Source organism: Podarcis bocagei (genome assembly GCF_964188305.1).
Source record: "Podarcis bocagei genome assembly, chromosome: W".
NCBI lineage: Eukaryota > Metazoa > Chordata > Lepidosauria > Squamata > Lacertidae > Podarcis > Podarcis bocagei.
This window is the reverse complement of record NC_138131.1, coordinates 72,364,381-72,386,405: the sequence shown is the minus strand read 5'-3', so window position 1 is coordinate 72,386,405 and position 22,025 is coordinate 72,364,381.

Sequence of the window (22,025 nt, the reverse complement as noted above, 5' to 3'; positions counted from 1 at the left end):
GAAGAAGAGTTTGGATTTGATATCCCGCCTTTCACTCCCCTTCAGGAGTCTCAAAGCGGCTAACATTCTCCTTTCCCTTCCTCCCCCACAACAAACACTCTGTGAGGTAAGTGGGGCTGAGAGACTTCACAGAAGTGTGACTGGCCCAAGGTCACCCAGCAGCTGCATGTGGAGAAGCGGAGACACGAACCCGGTTTCCCAGATTACGTGACTATCGCTCTTAACCACTACACCACACTGGCTCACCACACCACATCATTTTTAAGCATCTTGATTATTACCGGGGGAGTGCCAGAGCCTCTGCGGTAATCACTTTGCAGCAACTGAAGAAGTAAGGTCACACTTGCTTCTCCACCACGTTGTCTTTCTCCACCGCGTTGTCTTTCTTCACTTTTGCAATTACCTCTTGTCTATTTATCTCAATCAATGCATTGTAGCGTATTTATTACAACAAAAAGAAATAATTTACAACTTTAAAGAAACAATGGTGACGACCAGGAGTGGCTGCAAAACCTCAGGCTTTTCTCTGAAGGCTGTAAGACCCACCTTTAAAAGAGCCACTCTAAAGAAAGCACAAACAAAAATCACTCGCTTCTACATGAACAGAGTAAAATGTGGGACAAATGAGGAAACGATTGAAATCAATGAGAATAAGAACAAGAAGGGAAGAGAAATTCTACTCTCTCCTACCAACCTCTCTTACAGCCATAGTGAAGGACTGGTTATGCAAAGAAAGGAGTGTACTAAAAGCAGTGATAAAAGCCTGAATATAATGGAAGCAACACAAAATATCCTTGATACAGTCGACGAAGCATCCCCGAAACTGAAAGCCAAATCCCAAGTTCTCCCCGAACCATCGTTAGATCAAAAAATGGAGGAACTAATGTTAAAACAAATTTCGGAATTGGCCTTGGGAAATATTAAACCTTCGAAAGACTCTTATCCTCATCCCCACGAGACAAATGAAGAGGGTCTCTCAATCATCAAATGGCTAGTGCTCCTTACTGAGGACATTGAATCCATAAAGTCCTACTTGGACTCTTGTACAAAAATCCTTACCATCATGGCTGACTCCTGTAAAACTCTCTAGAGAAAACCCGGAATGCCTGCAGAACTGGAAAGTAATCAGGGACTCGCCTCCACCCTATGGAGGAGTGGCCCATTAAGGAAGGGTAAGAAAGTCTGCAGAGCTAATGCTTGTAAAAGGAGATTCACAGCTGTAAAAAATGTTTAAAAAGTAAAAACATAAAAAATCTTAAGACAGTGTATTATTAAAAAATGGTTTTTAAAAAGCTTTTTAACCTACTCGAGAGCACAACAGCCTCTGGGACTAGAGGGAACCTGGTGAAGTCTTTAGCCATGAAGTCAGTCAAACAGGACTTGCCCTCAAACGTCTGTGCTGATAAAGCTCTGGATTGTCTAAAACCTTCAGCGCTTGCTCCACCACCAAGCTCTAAGCAAGATTTACTGCCCCAAGATCCATGGGCCTATGTTTTAACCATAGACAACACCAAATCCAATAAGGGGAGCATTCCAACAAATAAGAACTGGAAGCTGGTGTTGCTTCAAAACAAGCTTTTTTTTTCAAGCTATCCTAAGCCCCCAGGATTTTTATCTCAAGAGGATCGCAAAGTCCATCTACTGAACTTCCTTAAGGCATACATGCCAGGTATTTTGAGTAATCCCTCGGAGTTGGACCAAGTGGAATATCTATATTACGATGGCTTGCTTGCCAGGGCGGTGGTTACATTCCATGATCGGAGATTGGCAAAACTGATATATAAACATAGAGAACACCTAAGGACAAGTGGTGTAAAAATATCAAGGTACTTTAAAAATGAGGCCTCTCCTACCCCACTAGTCCCCAGTTCTGCAATCTCGACTGCAGCACCTCATCAAAAGGCTGAATACCACACTTTAATTGATATAAAAGCCACTGAGGACTTGCCTAATCACCACCCAGAGTTACTTACTAATGATCTTCAAAGACCAGATTCTCCCGAGACTTTATATGAGGCGAGCCAAGGTAACTGGTTCGAAAGTTTTGAAAATAACTTAATTTATTCCTACTGCGCTCTCCCCCAAGAAAGATCAAAAGATGGTAGACTTGCATGACCTATTCTGAATAATTGAGGAGTTAGGCAAGGCTGTATCCTGGCCCCTACCCTATTTAATCTATTTTTATCTGACCTACCATTATTTCTTCAAAATGCAACCACTCATACTCCTTATTTAAACAATAGCCCACTTTTTTTATTACTTTACGCAGATGATGCTGTAATGATCTCACTCTCTGTTTTGGGTTTTAAAAAATTATTTAAGAGTTTCTCAAACTACTGCTCTCTCAATAATCTCAAAATTAATTATGATAAGACAAAGATTATGCAATTTAGAAAGAGAGGGAACCCAAAAGGCTGTATAATTAATGGACATTTAATACAGGAAGTTAAGCACTTCAATTATCTGGGAATCACATTTAAAAACAATATGAATTGGAATACACATATATGTGCTGCAATAGTTAAGGCCAAAGTGACAGCCCACCATATTAAATCCTACTTTTTTTCTCCAGTGGGAAATAGATTTATTCCAGCTGTATTGCAAGTGATTGACATGAAACTTTGTGCCCAACTTCTATATGGCACACCAGTGTGGATTTCAGGTGACCTCAAGAGGTTGGATAAATGTCACGCATCCCTTCTGAGGTCATTACTAGGACTTGCAAACTCTGTAAAATATGAAACAATATGTTGTGAGCTGGGAATATTGCCTTTATCAGTAAGAGCATGGTTGAGGACCTTGAAATATTGGATTTTCCTCCATTATAGAGCCCTATCCCCTAATTCTCTACTTTATGATCTTTTGAATGATAGTGCAATCTACAATCTATCATTGATTTGTAAGAGAAAACTGGATTCGATAGGGCTCACTCTAACTGACTTTGAAATCTATGATCCCAAAGATACATGGGAAATTATCAGAAAGACTCTCACAGAAAAAAGTGTTCTCGCCATGTTTGAGGTTGCAAAGCACAGCACTTGCTCTCCTATCCACTTAAATCTCCCTTTGTGTAGAGATTTCCAAAAGGGATACATGACAAATTTGAAGAAACATGAATCGTGTAGGCTGTTTATGTTGGCCAGATTCAACATGTTTCCCTCGATGGTAGTGAGAGGAAGATACTTAGCTATCCCAGAATTAGAGCGTCTCTGCAAATGCAGAAAACAGGAACCCGATGCTCTAGAGCATATATTCTTTTCCTGAGATTTCGGCAGTTATGCCAGAAAACAATTATTTGAGGCCCTAAAATTTAATAGACAGATTTTTACACAACCAACTGTTCAGGACCTGCTGGCGGACAGCGATGATCAAATTACTTTAATAGCGGCTGAATTTTTAAGTGCTGTCCATGAAGAAAGAATGGGCCATGATAAAGAGACTTACTGGTTTTAATGGTAGGTGATGTTGCTGTGTTGTATTATATTATCTTTGTACATCGATTCATTTCTTGGAGTTAAGAATAGGACTAGGATAAATTGTGTTCGTTGAGCCCGTATTTTATACAGTCTGTATATGATGTTTGTTTGTTAATGTGTGGTGTGTTATGCCTAATAAAGGATTTTTTGAATTTGATTGGTGGAAACCTTTACATCTTCCACCAACGCCCCGTCCTTCCATTCCAATGTTCCATTGAACGTCTTACAGTGTGAATTAGCCCTCCTCTCATGTGCCCAAAGTGGGATCCCATTATTATGTTCCCCGAAACCCAAGTAACCATCCATAGGGCCCTTGCTATCAGAATCCAAGGATGACGTACCTTACTCATCCTCTTTCTCGGACTGCTTACTTCTTTTCTTCTTAGCCGACGTATGCTTCTTCTTGGACTTTCTTTTGCCCCCTTGCACCTCACTGCTGGCCGAGTTCTCATTGGCAGCCGGCTGGGCGACTTGGGGTTCCATCTGCTCCGTATCAGAGTCGGAACCCGAGCTACCTTCCGTTGAACTGTGCTGGGGCTGCTGCTCCTGAAAAACACTGTGGGTGCCTATTGCCTGCGCCATGGTATTACTGCCGGTCCCCTTAGAAGGCGCCTTTCCCTTACTGGCAACCTTAGCGGGTGCCTTACCTTTACCAGTGCCTGCGGTGGTTTTCTTAGCAATGGCTGATTGGGCGCGAGTGTTGGGGCGTCCGATAGCAGCAGTTTCTATCTGACCGCTGACCGACGCAGCGGCAGATGTGCCCTGTTGCTCCTGAATGTTAAAGGGAGTATCGGGTATAACTTCTTGTGACGACTCCGGCGCCGGAAGTGCCAGAGCCCTGTTGATATTGCAGAGTCCTGTGCACAACGGAATGACGAATAGTACGTGCCACATGCTTAAAGTTGCTTTATTTTCAGTTCAGAGTTGAGAAATTACAAACTTGCATCTTGCCTCTGCTGGAGCAGAGAGGCAACCATCCTCCTCCTCGGAATAACGAACACCGAGAGAAAAAAGTGAAAAACAGGAAACCAGTGTACGTCACATCCAGTTTCCCATTCCCGTGGGAAAACCCAACAGTACTCTGACTGTGGAATGTAAACATTGTCTTGTGACAAGCACTTCCGCTGCACAGTGAAGAGAGCAGAAACCAACATCCTCCCCCTTTCCGTGAACATCACTGGGCAGCGTGTTCGTACAACATCAGTACAAACCCAACTTCTGTACATAGGTACAGTGTTGATCCCTTGATACAATCTTGGACAATACATCAGCAGGAATTTCATTACCTGGCATATAGGACACCGTTACGAGTCCCTTCTGAATATGTTCCCTAGCATGTTGCAACTTCAATTGCAAGTGCTTTGTGCTTTGCTTACAACCTTCCGAATTCAGCAAAGCCAAACATGCTTTGTTGTCCTGGTAAACCTGGATCGGACATTTGACAGGAATTTTCATGTCTTTGCACAATTGTAACAACCATTCACAATCCTTAAGTGAATAAGACAGTGCATTCAGTTCAGCTTCACAAGTACTTAAGCTAATTGTTGTTTGCTTCTTGCATGACCAATCAAATAGACCCTGATTGTACATGTAGCAAACTCCAGACGTACTTTTCCTGTCTGTAGTGTCACTTCCAAAACTTGCATCTGCAAAAATTTCAAGACCACCAGACTTCTGATTGTTAAATCTCAGTCTGTAATGCATAGTGCCTTTCAAATAGCGTGCTATGCGTTTCAGTGCTTTCCAATCCTTAACAGTAGGATTGTTAACTTGTCTGCTTAGCAAATTACAGCTAACAGCAATGTCAGGTCTTGAACATCTGGCAATGAAGTTTAGCTTACCTAGCACACTTCTGTACAGTGTAGTGTCAGAAAATGCTTCTTCAGTGTCTTCTACCTGATAACCTGTTGTCATCGGTGTGTCTACAGGGTTAGCATCCATCAGGTTTAGTTTGCTTAACACATCAGCAATTTTCCGTGACTGGTGTACTAGAATGTTACCACTTTGATCTTTCTCTATTTCCAGAGATAGGTAATTGTTTACCTCACCAAGATCTTTCATGTCAAAGTGCTCTTTCAGTTGAGCTAGGGCGTTATTGTACATTGTGACATCTTTCCAAAAGAATAAAATATCATCAACATAAAACAAACAATACAGCTTCTTTTGCCCCTCCTCTTTGACAAATACACATGGATCAGCTTTCCCTTGTTGAAAACCTAGAGAAAACAATGCTTCAGTGAGTTTTGTGTGCCAGCACCGTGCACTTTGTTTGAGACCATAAAGGGACTTTTTCAGAGCACAAACAAATCCCTGTTTTACCTGTACGCCATCAGGTGGAAACATATAAAGTGATTCACCTAGAGATCCGTACAAAAATGCTGTATTCACATCGTGGTGACTAATGTGTAGATTCTCCTCTGCAGCTAGCTTGAGCATAAGCCTAATGCTCTCATATCTCACAGTGGGTGAGTAGGTCTCGTGATAGTCTTCACCTGGTACTTGTGCAAAACCTCTGGCTACCAATCTGGCTTTGTGTCTGACTATCTTGCCATTCTGATCAGTCTTCGCTTTGAAGACCCATTTGCTTTCAAGCAGTTTCATTCCTGGAACTACTGGAACTAGCTCCCAAGTTTTGTTCCTTTCTAAGGAATCAAGCTCAGCCTTCATTGCATTTAACCATGGCTCAGCTTCCTTAGAATCCAAATCCTGGATTTCTTGGAAACTTGAAGGTTCAAATACCTTCTTGGAGCTTTTAACAGCTGCTACTGCTGTCTTAGCAAATTCATCAGCAAATCTCTTTGGAGGTCTGCCTTTAGTGGCTCTTTGTGACCTGCGAATTAGCCTTTGGTCTTCAACACTCTTCCTTCTTAGGAGAAAAGTGACCTATTGTGAACAATGGTTCTTCCAATTCCTGATCAGAGCTTTCAGAGGGTCGCATAGAGGCTTTCGCACTCTTGAAATCCTCCGAAGTATCCGATTCAGTTTCAGACTCAGAACCAGAACCTTCATCAGTGGGTGTGGGTTGTTGTTGCTTATCCTCAGTCTCATCACTGTCATCAGGATAACATTGGAAAATTCCCACGTTCTCCCCCCATTTGGCATTGTATTCAACACTTCTTGTGAGCTTAATTGTCTTAGAGTCAGTCATCATTATTCTGTAAGAACCTTTCTGATAACCTAGAAAAATACCATGCAATCCACGTTTGCCTAATTTGGAGCTTTGTGGTGAATGAATCCACATGTCAGAACCAAATATTTTCATGTGTTTGATGTATGGTTTCTTGCCAAACATCTTCTCATAGGGGGTACAACCAATCGCTGAAGATAACCTGCGATTATAACTGTAAGTAAAACATGAGAGAGCTTCGGCCCAATAACTCTCTGGAAGATTGGCATCATGCAGCAAGGTTTTTAACCCTTGAAGCAATGTTTGATTTGCCCTTTCGCAAAGCCCATTCTGCCATGGCGAGCGAGGACTGGACAAATCGTGTTGAATTCCTTTCTCAGTCAGAAAAGCTTCAAACTGCTGAGAAGTGAATTCTCCCCCGCGATCTGTGAAAAGAATTTTTATCTTCTTACCATGCACATTTTCCAACCAAGCACAGAATTCCTTAAACCTTGGAAAAGCCTCTGATTTCTGCTTGAGATTGTACACGTAAATATACCTGGAAAATGCATCAATGAGAACCATGAAGAACCTATTGCTACCCAAAGAGGGCGATAGTGGACCAACTAAATCAGCGTGAACAATCTGGTATGGTTCTGTAGCTTGCCTACTAGACACCTTACCTTTCACAGCCATTTTTACCTTGTTTGCTGCGCATGCTTTGCACTTCATGTGGTACCTGCAGGGTTTAATAGTCATACCTTCAACCAAGGTAGGCATTTTAGATACTGCCTCAAAATGCAAATGACCAAATTTCCTGTGAAAATCATGAATACATCCTGCATGCAAACTTTTGTTAGAACCTGCAATGCAACAAGTATCATTCTGCACCACATCATCATAATACAAAACAAACAAACGATCAACACATTCAGCATGCAATACATAATCGTCTTTCTTTGTGATGGTGCATTTCTTGTTCTTGAAGGAAACGTCAATGTTGCGTTCATTCAGCTGCATCACACTTAGAAGATTGTGTGTGGCATCTGGAACATACAGTACATCCTGTATCGATAAGTTCAAACTGTGAAGAACAACAGTTCCGTAGCCTTGACTGGGAATCGTGTGGTCATCCGCCTGGTGAATCGCACCTTCCTGCGGTGTAAAAGACACGAACAGTCTCTTATCGTTGCACATGTGGTGGGTAGCTGCTGAATCAACAACGAAGAAAGATCTAGACGTCTTCTGGACCTTTGCAACCTTTGGAGTGAAGCGTGAGACCATTGCCTTGTGCTGCGTTGTCCTGGAGACCGGACCTTTGCCTTTGCTTTGGCCTTTTCCACGCGATGAACTTCCGCTGCGCTGCTCTGTCTTGGCCCTGGGATATCTGCATTCCCTCTTCATATGGCCTAGACGTCCACACGAGTAGCATTTCACTGCCTTCAAAGCTTTGGCGCCCTCTGGTGGTTCCACTGCACTCTGGGATGACGTCTGTGAAGACTCCCCCTTACCCATGCAGCTAGCACCCCGGCGATCTGCTTCATTCTGGATCACGGCAGTAACATAGGCTACTGTGAGCTGAGCAGTTGGCTGAACAGCAATCTGTGTGGCAACGGACTCCCAACTTGGACCCAAAGAATGTAGTATCATGAAGGAATACACAGCCTCTGGAAAGTTGAGTCCTCTCTGTTGCAACTCATGTCTCAGATTCTGCATCTCCATCAGGTGTTTACGCACATCTCCACCTTCAGCAAGAGTCATATCATGCAGCTTGGCATAGTAGTACATTAAGGAACCAGCTTCTGTCCTCAAGTGCGCCTCTCTTAAAGAGTTCCAAATTTCTCTGGCTGTGGTCTTTCCACGCAACAGACAGAGCTCTTCTGGGGATACTATCAACGTAAGCGTTCCCCGTGCTTTGGAATCCTTAGCATTCCATTCAGCTGTAATTGGAGCTGGGGGGTTGTCTGTAATAACATTAAACAGACTTTCTTTCCGCAGAATTGCCTCTGCATACTGCACCCACTCCGTGTAATTTTTCTCAATGAGCTTAGGAATCCCAAAAGCATCAACCAGCTTTGCATCAGCCATCATTGCTGCTTAAATCGAGCTGCGTCACAGTACTGCAGCTTTTTCCAAAAGCACTTTTAAAAAGTACTTTCGCTTTCCCCAGCCATTGCCTTAAACTGTAAACTGGCAGGCTTCCCGGAGCATGAGCACATACCTTCATCAATCAAACTTGACGCGCAGAGCAGATAACGCGATCCGTTCCTCTGTACCTCTGCCGGCATTCCGACTCGGCTGCTGGAGTCTTTGTTCCTCAGTTTGATTTACGTCTTTCTGGGCCCGGAACCATAACCAAAATGTTGATATTGCAGAGTCCTTTGCACAACGGAATGATGAACAGTACGTGCCACATGCTTAAAGTTGCTTTATTTTCAGTTCATTGTAGAGAAATTACAAACATGCATCTTGCCTCTGCTGGAGCAGAGAAGCAACCGTCCTTCTCATCGGAATGAAGAACACCGAGAGAAAAAGTGAAAAACAGGAAACCAGTGTACGTCACATCCAGCTTCCCATTCCCGTGGGAAAACCCAACAGTACTCTGACTGTGGAATGTAAACATTGTCTTGTGACAAGCACTTCGCTGCACAGTGAAGAGAGCAGAAACCAACACAATAAACATCCTTGTATATAAGAAGAGCTTGGCGTTGGTCTTTTGTGAGCTGAGACCTGAGGCAGCCTCTGACAGCATTGTTTCCAGGCCTTTGACCATTTTGGTTGCCCTCCTCTGGACACATTCCAGTTTGTCAGTGTCCTTCTTGAATTGTGGTGCCCAGAACTGGACACAGTACTCCAGGTGAGGTCTGACCAGAGCAGAATACAGTGGCACTATTATTTCCCTTGATCTAGATGCTATACTCCTATTGATGCAGCCCAGAATTGCATTGGCTTTTTTAGCTGCCGCGTCACACTGTTGGCTCATGTCAAGTTTATGGTCAACCAAGACTCCTAGATCCTTTTCACATGTACTGCATGTACCCCTGTTTGCATTTCACCATCTTCTCCTCTGAGTGGCCCCACTGCTTCTTTCTTCTTCCTTTTGCTACGAACATACCCATAAAAGCCTTTTTTGTTGCTTTTAACCTCTCTAGCAAGCCTGAGTTCATTCTGTGCTTTAGCTTTTCTGACTTTGTGTCTACACGTGCTGGCTATTTGTTTGAATTCCTCTTTGATGGTTTCCCCCCTTTTCCATTTTTTGTACACATCCTTTTTTAATCTTAACTCAGTTAAAAGTTCTTTAGATAGCCACCCTGGCTTCTTTAGGCACCTTCCATGTTTCCGTCTCATTGGCATTGCCTGACGTTGTGCTTTTACTATCTCCCTCTTAACAAACTCCCAGCCATCATGAACTCCCTTTCCTTTTAGTATTGCTGTCCATGGGATCTCACCCAGCACTTCCCTAAGTTTTATGATGTCGGCTTTCTTAAAGTCAAGAAACTGAGTCCTAGTATGCTTGGCTGCTCCTTTCCGCTGTATAGTAAACTTCAGAAGAGCATGATCACTCGCGCCTAATGAGACCAAAATAACACAACACCGTCTTTTCGCTTCCATATGCGTAGAAAGAAGACGAATAAGCTTTGATTGGTCTTATTTCAATTCGCATGGTGTTTTTTGGGTGTGCACCGGAATCACCCCCGACCTAAGCAAAAAGGTGTTTTGGGTTCCATCTACATAAAAAGAAGATGATAAAGCTCTGATTGGGCTTATTTCAAATTGGTGTTTTTGGGGTTAGAATGCACGTTCACTCAAAAATCGCAGAGTGACATTTTTGTTATCAGCCGAAATCAAGTAAAGGTGTTTTGGTTCCATCTCAATAGAAGGAGGACAAATAAGCTTGGATTGTTCTATAGGTGGTCATTGACCCTGAGCCTAACCGTAACCCTAACCCTAACCCTAACCCTAACCCTAACCCTAACCCTAACCCTAACCCTAACCCTAACGCTAACGCTAACGCTAACGCTAACGCTAACCCTAACCCTAACCCTAACCCTAACCCTAACGCTAACCCTAACCCTAACCCTAACCTTAACCCTAACCCTAACCCTAACCCTAACCCTAACCCTAACCCTAACCCCAACCCTAACCCTAACCCCAACCCTAACCCTAAACCTAAACCTAACCCTAACCCTAGCAAAGCGAAGTGTAATAAGCCTAAGCAAAGCCAAACAGGTTGTTTTGTGTTACAACTACATAGAAAGAAGAATCTTGGATTTCACTTATTTCAAATCGTTTTATTTGGTGTTAATGCGCATTGACCCAGAAATCGCAAAGTGTGTGTAATGAAACCAAAATAACACAACACCGTCTTTTTGCTTCAATATGCGTAGAGAGAAGACAAATAAGCTTTGATTGGGCTTATTACAATTCGCATGGTGTTTTTTGGGTGTGCACCAGAATCACCCCCGACCAAAGCAAAAAGGTGTTTTGGGTTCCACCTACATAAAAAGAAGATGATAAAGTCCTGATTGGGTTATTTCAAATTGTTGTTTTTGGGGTTAGAATGCACATTCACTCAAAAATCGCAGAGTGACATGTTTGCTATCAGCTGAAATCAACCATAGGTGTTTCGGTTCTATCTCAATAGAAGGAGGACGAATAGACTTCCGGTCGGCGCCAGCGTTCAGTGGCGGTCCTCTCTTCGAGCTCCGGACGAGGACTGCTCCGCGAGTTCGGGTCTCACCCGCTACGGCAAGCGGGGGACCCCTAAAATCACAGGCGCGGAAGCCTGTGAACAAGGAGACTCGGTGGGCATCAGAAGCACCCCCCTTACTGCGAAAGAGCCTTTTTAAAGGCTCTGGAACGGCATCGGGAGTGAGCGCGGCGCTGAGAGTCGCAACCCAGCCCACGGAGCGAAGCCGCGTCGCCATGAACGGAGAGCACCGATTCCTTCCTGTAAATTGAAATTGGATCGAAAAACCCATGAGTAGGACTGAATCACTACCTGGGACCCTAAAAATAAAATTTTAAAATTCGGCCGGAAACAGGAAAGGCTAAAAATAAGGAAGCCTGCCTTCCCCCGACTGCATGATAGATAAAGCAACGAAAGTATAAAGCTGCATCAGAACGAAAATAACCTTAAGACTGTCTAACCTTGGCATTGGATACGAATTTCCTCTCTAGCAAGCAGGGGCAGAGGGGAGAAAAAGTGACTTTATTAACCTGCATGACTTATTGAGAGAAAAAAGTTTTCTGCTGCCTTAATCTCCTGAAACGGACTGCCAAAGTAAAGTACCAGGACAGTGATCTGCATTTAGAAACTTGTTACAAAGTTACATAGTTGGAGTGCTACTTGATACAAAGTTTTGGGGCTTTGCTGCAACAATTTATTGGACAGTGTTGATAGAGAAACTATATAGAAAAAGTGTTGCAGCATTTATACAGAGGATTCCTGGTTTCTTTGTTCTTATTCTTTGTCTTTTTCAGTTGGACATTTTGGATTGCTCCCTCTAGAGGGTTGAGGAGTAACAATTGCAGAGCAACGGAATAGGACAGTGGGATTTTCCATCAGGAAACTGCTCCTGTGAGAAAGTCCTTGGGATATGAGTGGCCCAGCAGACGAGATAACAACTAGAGCTAAAGCAAAACAAGCACAAAAGAAAAGGGGCTCAATATCAAGTGTAACACCAGCAGGAGCAGCCGGGCAAGAAAAAGTGACAGCTGCTTCCATGGATTCAATGACACAGGCGTTACTCAAGATAAACCAATCTTTAGAAGCCTTGACAAAGCAGAGTACAGAAAACTCACAAAAATTAACAGAATTAACATCAAGGCTGGACTTGAATACGAAAAGTGTGACATCTAACACAGAATCTATAAATAAGTTGATTGAAGAAAATTCTGCAACACGCAAGATTGCAGAGGACGCCAGAAATATTGCTGAAGAGACACAGGGAAAATTAGAACCGATCTCCAAAAAAGTGAATGAACATGATGCGGCCTTGTCTTTGCTGGAATTACAGAGAAAGGAGAGAAATTTGAAATTAAGATTAGTTCCTGAAAGTGAAGGGGACAGCCTTGTGGAGTTGCTTACACAAGAGTTTTCTGACTTTTGGCAGGAAGAATTGGAGGAAGAATTCAAGATAACAACAGCATTCAGATTGGGCAGGAGACAGAATAGAAAGACCCCGAGGGATTGTCTGATTACTTTCAGATCCAAGGAAGAAAGAGACAAAATACTAAACCTACATTACCAAAAGGCCTTGGAAATTGAAAATTCTCATATACAAATCTTTAAGGACATCCCTAAATACATCCTGGAGGTGAGAGCCTTCTATAAAGATCTGGTCTACCTGCTGAAAAGGAACAACATACCTTTTAGGTGGGAGTTTCCACAAGGACTGTCCTTCAACTACAAGGGAAAGAAGGTGAAAATAAAAACAGTTCAAGACAAAGAGAAGTTTTTGGAGAGAAACCACGAGGATTTGCAGAAGGGAACGGTAGACCCAATTTTAGAGGTAAAAGGAGCAGTGGACATTCTGAATTTATCGTTTGGACTTAAACCACCGTCAGAGGAAGAGCAGCAACTTGGAGCGGTTGGAGGAGTAGAAGACAAATAACAAGATGGCCCTGCAATTCCTTAGTTGGAATTGTAATGGGCTGAACATTCCTACGAAAAGACGCCAAGTTTTTCATATTTTGAAAAGAGAACAATTGGATTTGATCTGTTTACAAGAAACTCATGTGACCAGGGTACACAGGAAACTACTTATAAACAAAAGATTAGGACAGGAATTCATCTCATCGGATAAAGTTAAGAAAAGAGGAGTGGTGATTTATGCAAAGGAGAAATTGGCCCCAAAAATGATGTTTAAAGATGAACAAGGAAGATACCTGGCAATTTAAATACAAATACAAGGAGAAAAACTGTTAATAGTTGGAATCTATGCACCAAATGAAGGGAAGGCGGAATTTTTTAAGAAGTTGCATGAAACTCTGATGGACTATTTGGACTACAATGTGGTAATCATGGGAGACATGAATGGTGTGGTTTCTACAAATATGGACAAGGCACAAAGACAGACAATCTCCAAGGAAGGGAGACTTCCAAAGACCTTTTTTGAAATGACTGAAAATATGGACTTAATAGATATTTGGAGAACAAGGAACCCTCTCTCGAGAGAGGGAACTTTTTTCTCTCAAGCAATGATGACTTGGACCAGAATTGACCAAATTTGGATTGCTAGTGGGCTGGCTCCGAAGATCAAGAAAGTGGAAATCTGCCCAAAGACTTGCTCCGACCATAACGCCGTGAAGATGGAGATGAAACCTACAACAACTGGTCAATTTAGATGGAGGATGAATGACACCCTGTTTCGAGATGAGGAGATCCACAGAAAGGCCCAAAAAACTTTAAAGGACTATTTCGAAATAAATTTAAAAAATGATGTAGAAAAAAGAGTGATCTGGGACGCAAGTAAAGCTGTGATGCGAGGATTTTTAATTCAACAAAATTCAGTAAAAAAGAGAAAGCAAAATGAGAAGAAGGAAAAGATCCTGGAAAAGATAAAAGAAGGAGAGAAGAAATTGAGATCAAAACCAAAGTCCCAGGAGATTTTGAGAGAGATCAAGTTATACCAGACACAATATATGGAACTGATGAACCAAGAGATTGAATGGAAGATAAAGCAAATGAGACAAAAGACATTCGAATCTGCAGATAAATGTGGTAAGCTTCTGGCTTGGCAATTGAAGAAAAGACAGAAACTAAATACAGTTACAAACCTAGAAGTGGATGGAAAGAATATATCTAAACCCAATGAGATTAGAAACTGTTTTTTGAGTTATTTTAAAAAATTATATTCACAAGGACCGCAGAAGGAAGAGGATATAGATGAATTCCTTAAAAAATATGGATTACAAAAAATCTCTCATCAAAGTAAGGTGGATCTAAACCAGAGAATAACAGAACAAGAGATAGAGGGTGCCATTCAGAACATGCAACTGGGCAAATCTCCAGGACCAGATGGACTGACTTCCAGATACTATAAAGCTTTAAAGGAGTGCTTGGTACAACCGTTAAAGGAAGTCTGCAATGAGATCTTAAAGGGGAAAAGGGCGCCAGAATCGTGGAAGGAAGCGTATATTACACTCATACCAAAGACAGAGACTGAAAAGACTCAACTTAAGAACTACCGCCCAATATCATTACTTAATGTGGATTACAAAATTTTTGCAGACATTTTGGCAAAAAGACTGAAAAGAGTGTTGATGGAGAAGATTCATAGGGACCAAGCAGGCTTTCTCCCAAAAAGGCATTTATCAGATAACGTGAGGAACATAACTGACATTTTGGAACTATTGGAGGTGAATATAAACACTAAAGCAGTTCTGATCTTTGTAGATGCGGAGAAAGCCTTTGACAATATTTCTTGGAGTTTTATGAAAAAGAATCTTCATGGGATGGGGGTAGGCCAAGGATTTGAGAATGGTATGGGTGCGATATACTCTGAACAAAAAGCCAAGTTGATTGTAAATAATGTGATAACTGAAGAATTTAAGATAGAAAAAGGGACACGACAGGGGTGCCCAATTTCCCCATTACTTTTTATTTCTGTTCTGGAGGTGTTGCTAAATATGATTAGAGATGACCAGCAGGTTAAAGGTGTACATTATAAGTTAAGGGCCTTCGCAGATGATTTAGTACTTACTTTACAAGAGCCAGATGCTAGTACAAAAAGGGTGTTGGAGTTAATTCAAGAATTTGGTCAAGTAGCCGGATTTAAACTGAACAAACAAAAGACTAAAGTTTTGGGGAAAAATTTAACAGTCATGGAGAGGGAGAGGTTCCAGAATGAAACAGGTTTGACAGTGGTTAAGAAGGTGAAATATCTAAGGGTTCATTTGACATCTAAGAATTTGAACTTGTATAAAGATAACTATGAAAAATGCTGGTCAGAAATTAAAAAAGATCTAGAAATATGGTCAAATTTGAAATTGTCCATGTTAGGCCGAATTGCAGTTATTAAGATGAATGTATTGCCCAGAATGTTATTTCTGTTTCAAACATTGCAAATTCTTGACAAGATGGATTGTTTCAAGAGGTGGCAGAAGGATATCTCGAAATTTGTCTGGCAGGGCAAAAAGCCCAGAATAAAATTTAAAATACTGACGGACGCAAAAGAAAGAGGGGGATTTGCCCTGCCGGACTTAAAACTGTACTACGAAGCAGCTGCGTTTTGCTGGCTGAAAGAGTGGATGCTCCTCGAGAATACAGACATCTTGGATTTGGAAGGTTTTATTTTTTTTTTTTATAAAATTTTTATTAGTTTTACAGAATTTTAGGAAACAAACAAACACTTAAAAAGACAAACATACACATATAATTTCATAGTATTTTTTCATAAACCTCTTTTCTGGGACTTCCCCATACCCCCCCCTTTCTGCATCCCAATGTCCATAATTTTATAGCAACTCCCAATTGTTACTTTCCAACCTCTGTCATCTTAATCATCTCTGTATTCTGGCCTTATATCACTGTATCCCTTTGTTCCTGACAACCGCAACACTCTAGCATTCATTAAGTTTATAATAGTCCTTAAGATAACTGTCAGGGGTTTAGGAGCAGAGGCAAGGCCAAGGGAGGAAACAGAGAGCGAAGGGGAGGAGGCAGAAGAAAAGATGAGTGATGACGACGACCCGAGATCTCCTAGTCTTTCCAGTGAATCAGAGGATTCACAGAAAGGAGCACCAGTGGCCAGGGCAAGGGGGGAGTCTAGGGGGGCACCCCAGGAAGATAGAGCCAGAGGGGACTCAGGGGAGAGCAGTTGGAAATCGGGACCAGCGTCACCGCCAGGGAGCAGGGAAGAAGGAGGGAGCCAGGGGGCAAGCGCTGGCAGCTCACCACAGGAGGGAGGGCATGAGTCAGGAGTGGCCACACCTCCATCGGGGAGCGAAGAAACGGTTAAGAGGAAAGTGGAAGGCTGGGCGCGCGCGCCAAGTTCAAATGCAGAGGAAGGCGGCGCAGTAAGCAGCCCGGAAAGGGAACCAGGTCCTAAAGCCCGGCGCAAGGAGGCAGGAGGGTCCGGGTCAGCGTCAGAAGAATCCAGGAAGGAAGAAACCCCGGGGGGTAGAGGGACCCAGAGGAGGACAGTCAGGCGGAAAAGGTGGAGCAGGGCTAGGATATTAAGTTGGTGCACAAGGGGCGGAGACTCAGACGGAGCTTCGCCGATCTAGCCATTAGACGTAGAGTTGCAAGTAGCAGCTTGAGAATGGAAACTGTAACTCAATAAAGACTTTTACTTAATGACCGCTGGCTAGCGTGATCCTCTGTGAGCTAGGATCTTGAAGCAGCTCTGACAGTAAGCTCCGTCTCCCAAAAATTGTGGGCATCTACAGCCTCGAGGAGAGGAGAGAAGCAGGTGCCTACTAGCTAGCTCACAAGCGGCAGACAACATGACGGCTGAGCAGCAGATAGAGGAACTCAGAAAAGCAGTGTCACAACTGACTGCCGAGGCTCTCACATCCAGGAAGAGAGAGGAGGAGGCAGCTGCCGCCTGCAGGGATCTCCAGGTCAGGTTAGACGTGCTGACAAAGCAGACACCCCGGCAGGAGGGAATTGGGTTGGCGAGACGGACAGGCGGGCTGGTCTCTCACTTCGATGGGAACCTGCAACAGTATCCCAACTTTAGAGCAGACGTACTGTGCGCACTGCAACTGCTGCATAAAGACTTTAGAGATGAGCAAGAGAGAGTGGGATTCATCATGTCTCATTTGCATGGGGATGCTAAAGCATGGCTACGCAATTTATGGAGAGATAAGGATCCGGCGCTCCAGAATGCAGATGCCTTTATTAAAGCGATGGATGGGTGTTTTTTATCAAGCATTGACGTGGATCTTGCCCGGAAGGAGGTGCATGGGCTAAGACAAGGGAGGGCCAGCGTCAGGCAGTACCATGCCCGCTTTTTCGCCTTGGTCAGTGCCCTGGAGTGGGACAGAGATTCGGCCCCTGTAAGAGACCTCTTTTGGGAGGGGTTGCACAGCTCGATTAAAGATGAGATCGCGAGGGGGGAGAGACCCCGAACCACCCAGGAGGTCGTTCAGAGGGCACTGGCAGTGGGGGTGAGGCTGGAAGAACGCCCGTGGAGCAGGGACGAAGGGCGTGGAGGGCGCGAACCAGCCAGGGGCCCCTCCTTCCTTCCCAGAGAAGCAGCGCGGGCGCAATCCACGCCTCCGCCAGGAGGAGGAGCCGAACCTATGGAGGTTGGAGGTGCAAGGGCTCAGTCAGCAACCAGAGCCCTAGCACCGGCAGCAGTGAAAGCGAAGCCTCCTAGAGGGAACAGGAAGTGTTACGTCTGTGGGGAGCCAGGGCATATGGCGAAAGAGTGTCCCCAGAGGCTCCACAAGCTCACTGCAGCCTCGGCAATGGTGACTGCAGCAACGCAGCAAGGAGGAACACAGCAGGGAAACGAAGCAGTCTGGCTGGAGGAAGAGGCCCTGGGGCCCAGCCAGACGTGTTAGTGCCGCAGTCCCCAGAGATTTTACAGCCCGTGAACCCCCTCCCGCCCAAACCAGTGGTGAGGCTCACCGCATCTCTCCAGCTGCCCAATGGAATCACCATGGACGTGCCCATCACAGTGGACTCGGGCAGCAACGCGGACTTTATAGGGCAGGACTTTGTCGACAAGCACGCTATACAGTTGCTGCCGGCCACACTGCCCCTGCAGGTTGTCACGGTGGATGGCAGGGAGTTGCTAGGGGGGCAAGTGGTGAAGCAGACGCCGCCAATGGCGATGCGACTTGGGAATCACAAAGAAATCATCAGCTTCAATGTCACTCAACTATCGGATACGCCCATTGTATTGGGAATGAGTTGGCTGGACAAGCACAGCCCAACGCTGGCTTGGTACCAGAGGCAGCTGGTCTTCGGCTCTTCCTTTTGTGCTGAACACTGCATCGTGCACCGGCAGGAAGGAGAGGAAGAGGAGTCACAGCTGCTGCTAGGCACGCTGCAAGCGATTCCCCACAAGTACGCAGAATTTTTGGAAGTTTTCTGCGAGAAGGAGGCGGACAGGCTACCCCCTCACAGACCATATGACTGCAAAATTGACCTGCTGCCGGGGGCGGCGCTGCCTAAAGGGAAACTGTATTCCATGTCGGAGGACGAGCTGCAGGAACTCAAAGAGTTCATCGATCATAATTTGGAGCGCGGTTTCATCCGAGAGTCCAAGGCAGCGGGGGGCAGTCCTGTATTCTTTGTTAAAAAGCGAGACACGCCCCAAAAAAGACTGGTCGTGGACTATCGCATTTTAAACAGTGTGACCAAGCCGTCGGACTTCCCCATGCCCCGAATCGACGACCTCCTGGCGAAGGTGCGGAAGGGAAAAGTGTTCACCAAATTAGACCTGCGAGGGGCGTACAACCTCATTCGCATGCGGGAGGGAGATGAGTGGAAGACGGCCATGTTCACGCCACTGGGTACCTACGAATACAGAGTTATGCCTTTTGGACTGCAAAATGGCTCCCACGTTTTTCAAGCTTTCATGCATCACGTGTTGGCGGGACTTCTCTACAAGACGTGCGTCTGTTTCTTAGATGACATCCTGATCTTTTCGGAATCGCAGCAGGAGCATGACAGGCACGTCAAGGAAGTGCTGACCAGACTAAAGCAACATAGGCTCTACGCCAAGCTGGAGAAGTGCCAATTCGACGTGACGGAGGTGGATTTTCTGGGCTACAAGTTGTCTGACACGGGGCTCGCCATGGACAGCGCCAAGGTTCGAGCGGTATTGGACTGGAAGAGCCCACGCAACCGGAAAGAGGTCCAAAGGTTTGTCGGCTTTGCGAACTTCTATCGCAAGTTTATCAAGGGCTTCGCTATGCAGACAGCGGCCATCACAGACACGCTTAGCTCCAAGAAAAAGAAGTTCGTTTGGACAGAGGAGGCGGAGCAGTCCTTTCAGGCACTCAAGCGTCTCTTCGCGTCGGAAGAGCAGCTGCTTCACGTCAACCCCAGCAGGCCGATGAGGGTGGAGACAGACGCCTCGGACAGAGCCGTGGGGGCGGTCCTGCTGCAAAAGGACCAGCAGGGGGTGTGGCGACCGGGAGCGTTTTACTCCAGGAAGCTCAGCAAGTCCGAGCAGAACTACACCATCTGGGACAGGGAGTTGCTGGCCATTCATGCAGCGTTCAAAGCGTGGAGGCACTTCCTGATCGGCGCCAAGCACACGGTGCAGGTTTGCACGGACCACAAGAATCTGGAGCACTGGCGCACGGCACAATTCCTAAACCAGAGGCAGATACGCTGGGCTGAGTTTTTTGCGAACTTCGACTTCCGCATAGAGTATGTCCCGGGGGACACTAACATCATGGCGGACGCCCTCTCCCGTAAGCCACAGTATCTGGAGGACGCAACGCCAGCGGCAGCCATGCACATCTTCGCACCAACAGTATGGGCGTGCGCCGCGGCCACCGTGGACCTGGAGGCGGTGCGACGAGCATTGCAGGATGACTCCTTCGCGCAAGCAAAGATGGCAGAGGTGCAAAGGGGCAAGGCTGTGGCCGACGGTTTCCAGCTACGAGATGGATTGCTCATCCGTAAAGGGGCCATCTACGTGCCGGGAGACGACCTTCGCGCCAAGGTGCTGCAGCAGCTGCACGACGCGCCCACGGCCGGGCACTTTGGCAAGGAGAAGACGGTGGAATTAGTAGCCAGGGATTTCTGGTGGCCTGGAATGAGAGGGGAGGTCGCAGACTACGTGGCGAGGTGTGACACCTGCCAGAGGGCCAAACCAGTGCACAGACCGCCGGCCGGACTGTTGGAACCGCTGCAAACTCCGGTCGAACCTTGGGAAAGGGTGGCTCTGGACTTTGTCACGGATCTGCCCAGCTCGAGGGGCAAGACGGCAGTGCTGGTGGTGGTGGACCTGTTTTCCAAGATGGCCCATTTCATTCCGTGTGCTAAGGTGGCCACGGCGGAGCAAACCGCCAAACTGTTCATAGACCACGTGTTCAAGGTTCACGGTCTGCCACGGTCTATTCTGTCCGACCGCGGGCGGCAGTTCATCTCGAATTTCTGGCAGAAGCTGATGGGCTTCCTAAACGTCAAGATCAACCTGGCGTCGGCGAGGCACCCGCAGACCAACGGGCAAGCGGAGCGGGTCAATGCCATCATGCAGCAGTACCTGAGATGCTATGCGAATCAACAGCCTGCGACGTGGGTGGATTACCTGCCGCTTGCCGAGTTCGCCTACAACAACACGAAGCACGTGTCCACGGGGGTCACGCCGTTCTTCGCCAACAACGGGAGGCACCCCAGAACCTTCCCGGGACTGGAAAGAATGGGGGAGGGGGAGCCGCAGACGGCAGATGCGTTCGCGTCGGAGCTGCAGGAAGTCCACGATCAGCTGCGGCGGCACCTGGAGCTGGCCAAACACGCATACAAGGTACAAGCGGACAGACACAGAAGGGTTGGCGAAGAGCTCCACGTGGGAGACTGGGTCTGGTTAGCAGCCCACGCAGTGCCGGCCAGGTCGTTGGCCAAGAAGAAACTAGGGCATAAACAACTGGGGCCCTACCAAGTCGAAGAGCAGGTCAACCCGGTAGCTTTCAGACTGGCACTTCCGGAGGGTTCCAGAATGCATCCGGTGTTCCACAGATCGGTGCTCACTCCCTACAAGGCACCGCACAGGTTCCAGGAACCAGGAACGGCGCCGAGTCCGGTCAGAGACAGAACAGGGCACGCGGGAGTGGCACAGAAGGAGCGCATCAACGAAGTCACGGAGATTTTGGACTCCAGATGGGGGGAAGAGGGGGTAGAATACTTTCTCGCCAAGGAGGGCACCCCGGCCAGTGCGAACAGCTGGGTGCCGGGCTACGCCTTGGACGAACCTCTACTCAAAGACGAGTTTCATGCCCTCTTCCCACATAGACCTATGCCAGCAGACCTTTTCGACGACTGGCTTTTCACGCCAACGCTTTCTGCCAGCACGTTCCGGGGGTTTGACTCGGACGAGGACCCGATACGAGACGCCCGTTCCCCGGAGGGGTCACCCTCGGGATCTGCCTCAGAACCCTCGTATTGGTGGGACGATAGACCAGAGGAGCAGTGGCGCAGGAAGTGGCAGGAAGGTCCAGGACGAGCAACGCCGCCAGGAGGAAGTGAGGGAGAAACGGACATGGACGTTTTCGGGGACGACCCTGGTTTCGAGCACGGCGGCACAGAGATGGAAGCGGAGGTGACCGTCGTCGACGAGAGCAGGGAGGAAGACCCGAGAGACTTCAGATGGAGGCCCGCCACGGGAAGCGAACGATATCCGACGTTCGTCCCTTTGCAACAGCAGCACCCAGCTCCAGCACCGGAAGGAGGGGAGGGGGGAATGGGGGGCTTCGAGGGGGGGATGGATGTCAGGGGTTTAGGAGCAGAGGCAAGGCCAAGGGAGGAAACA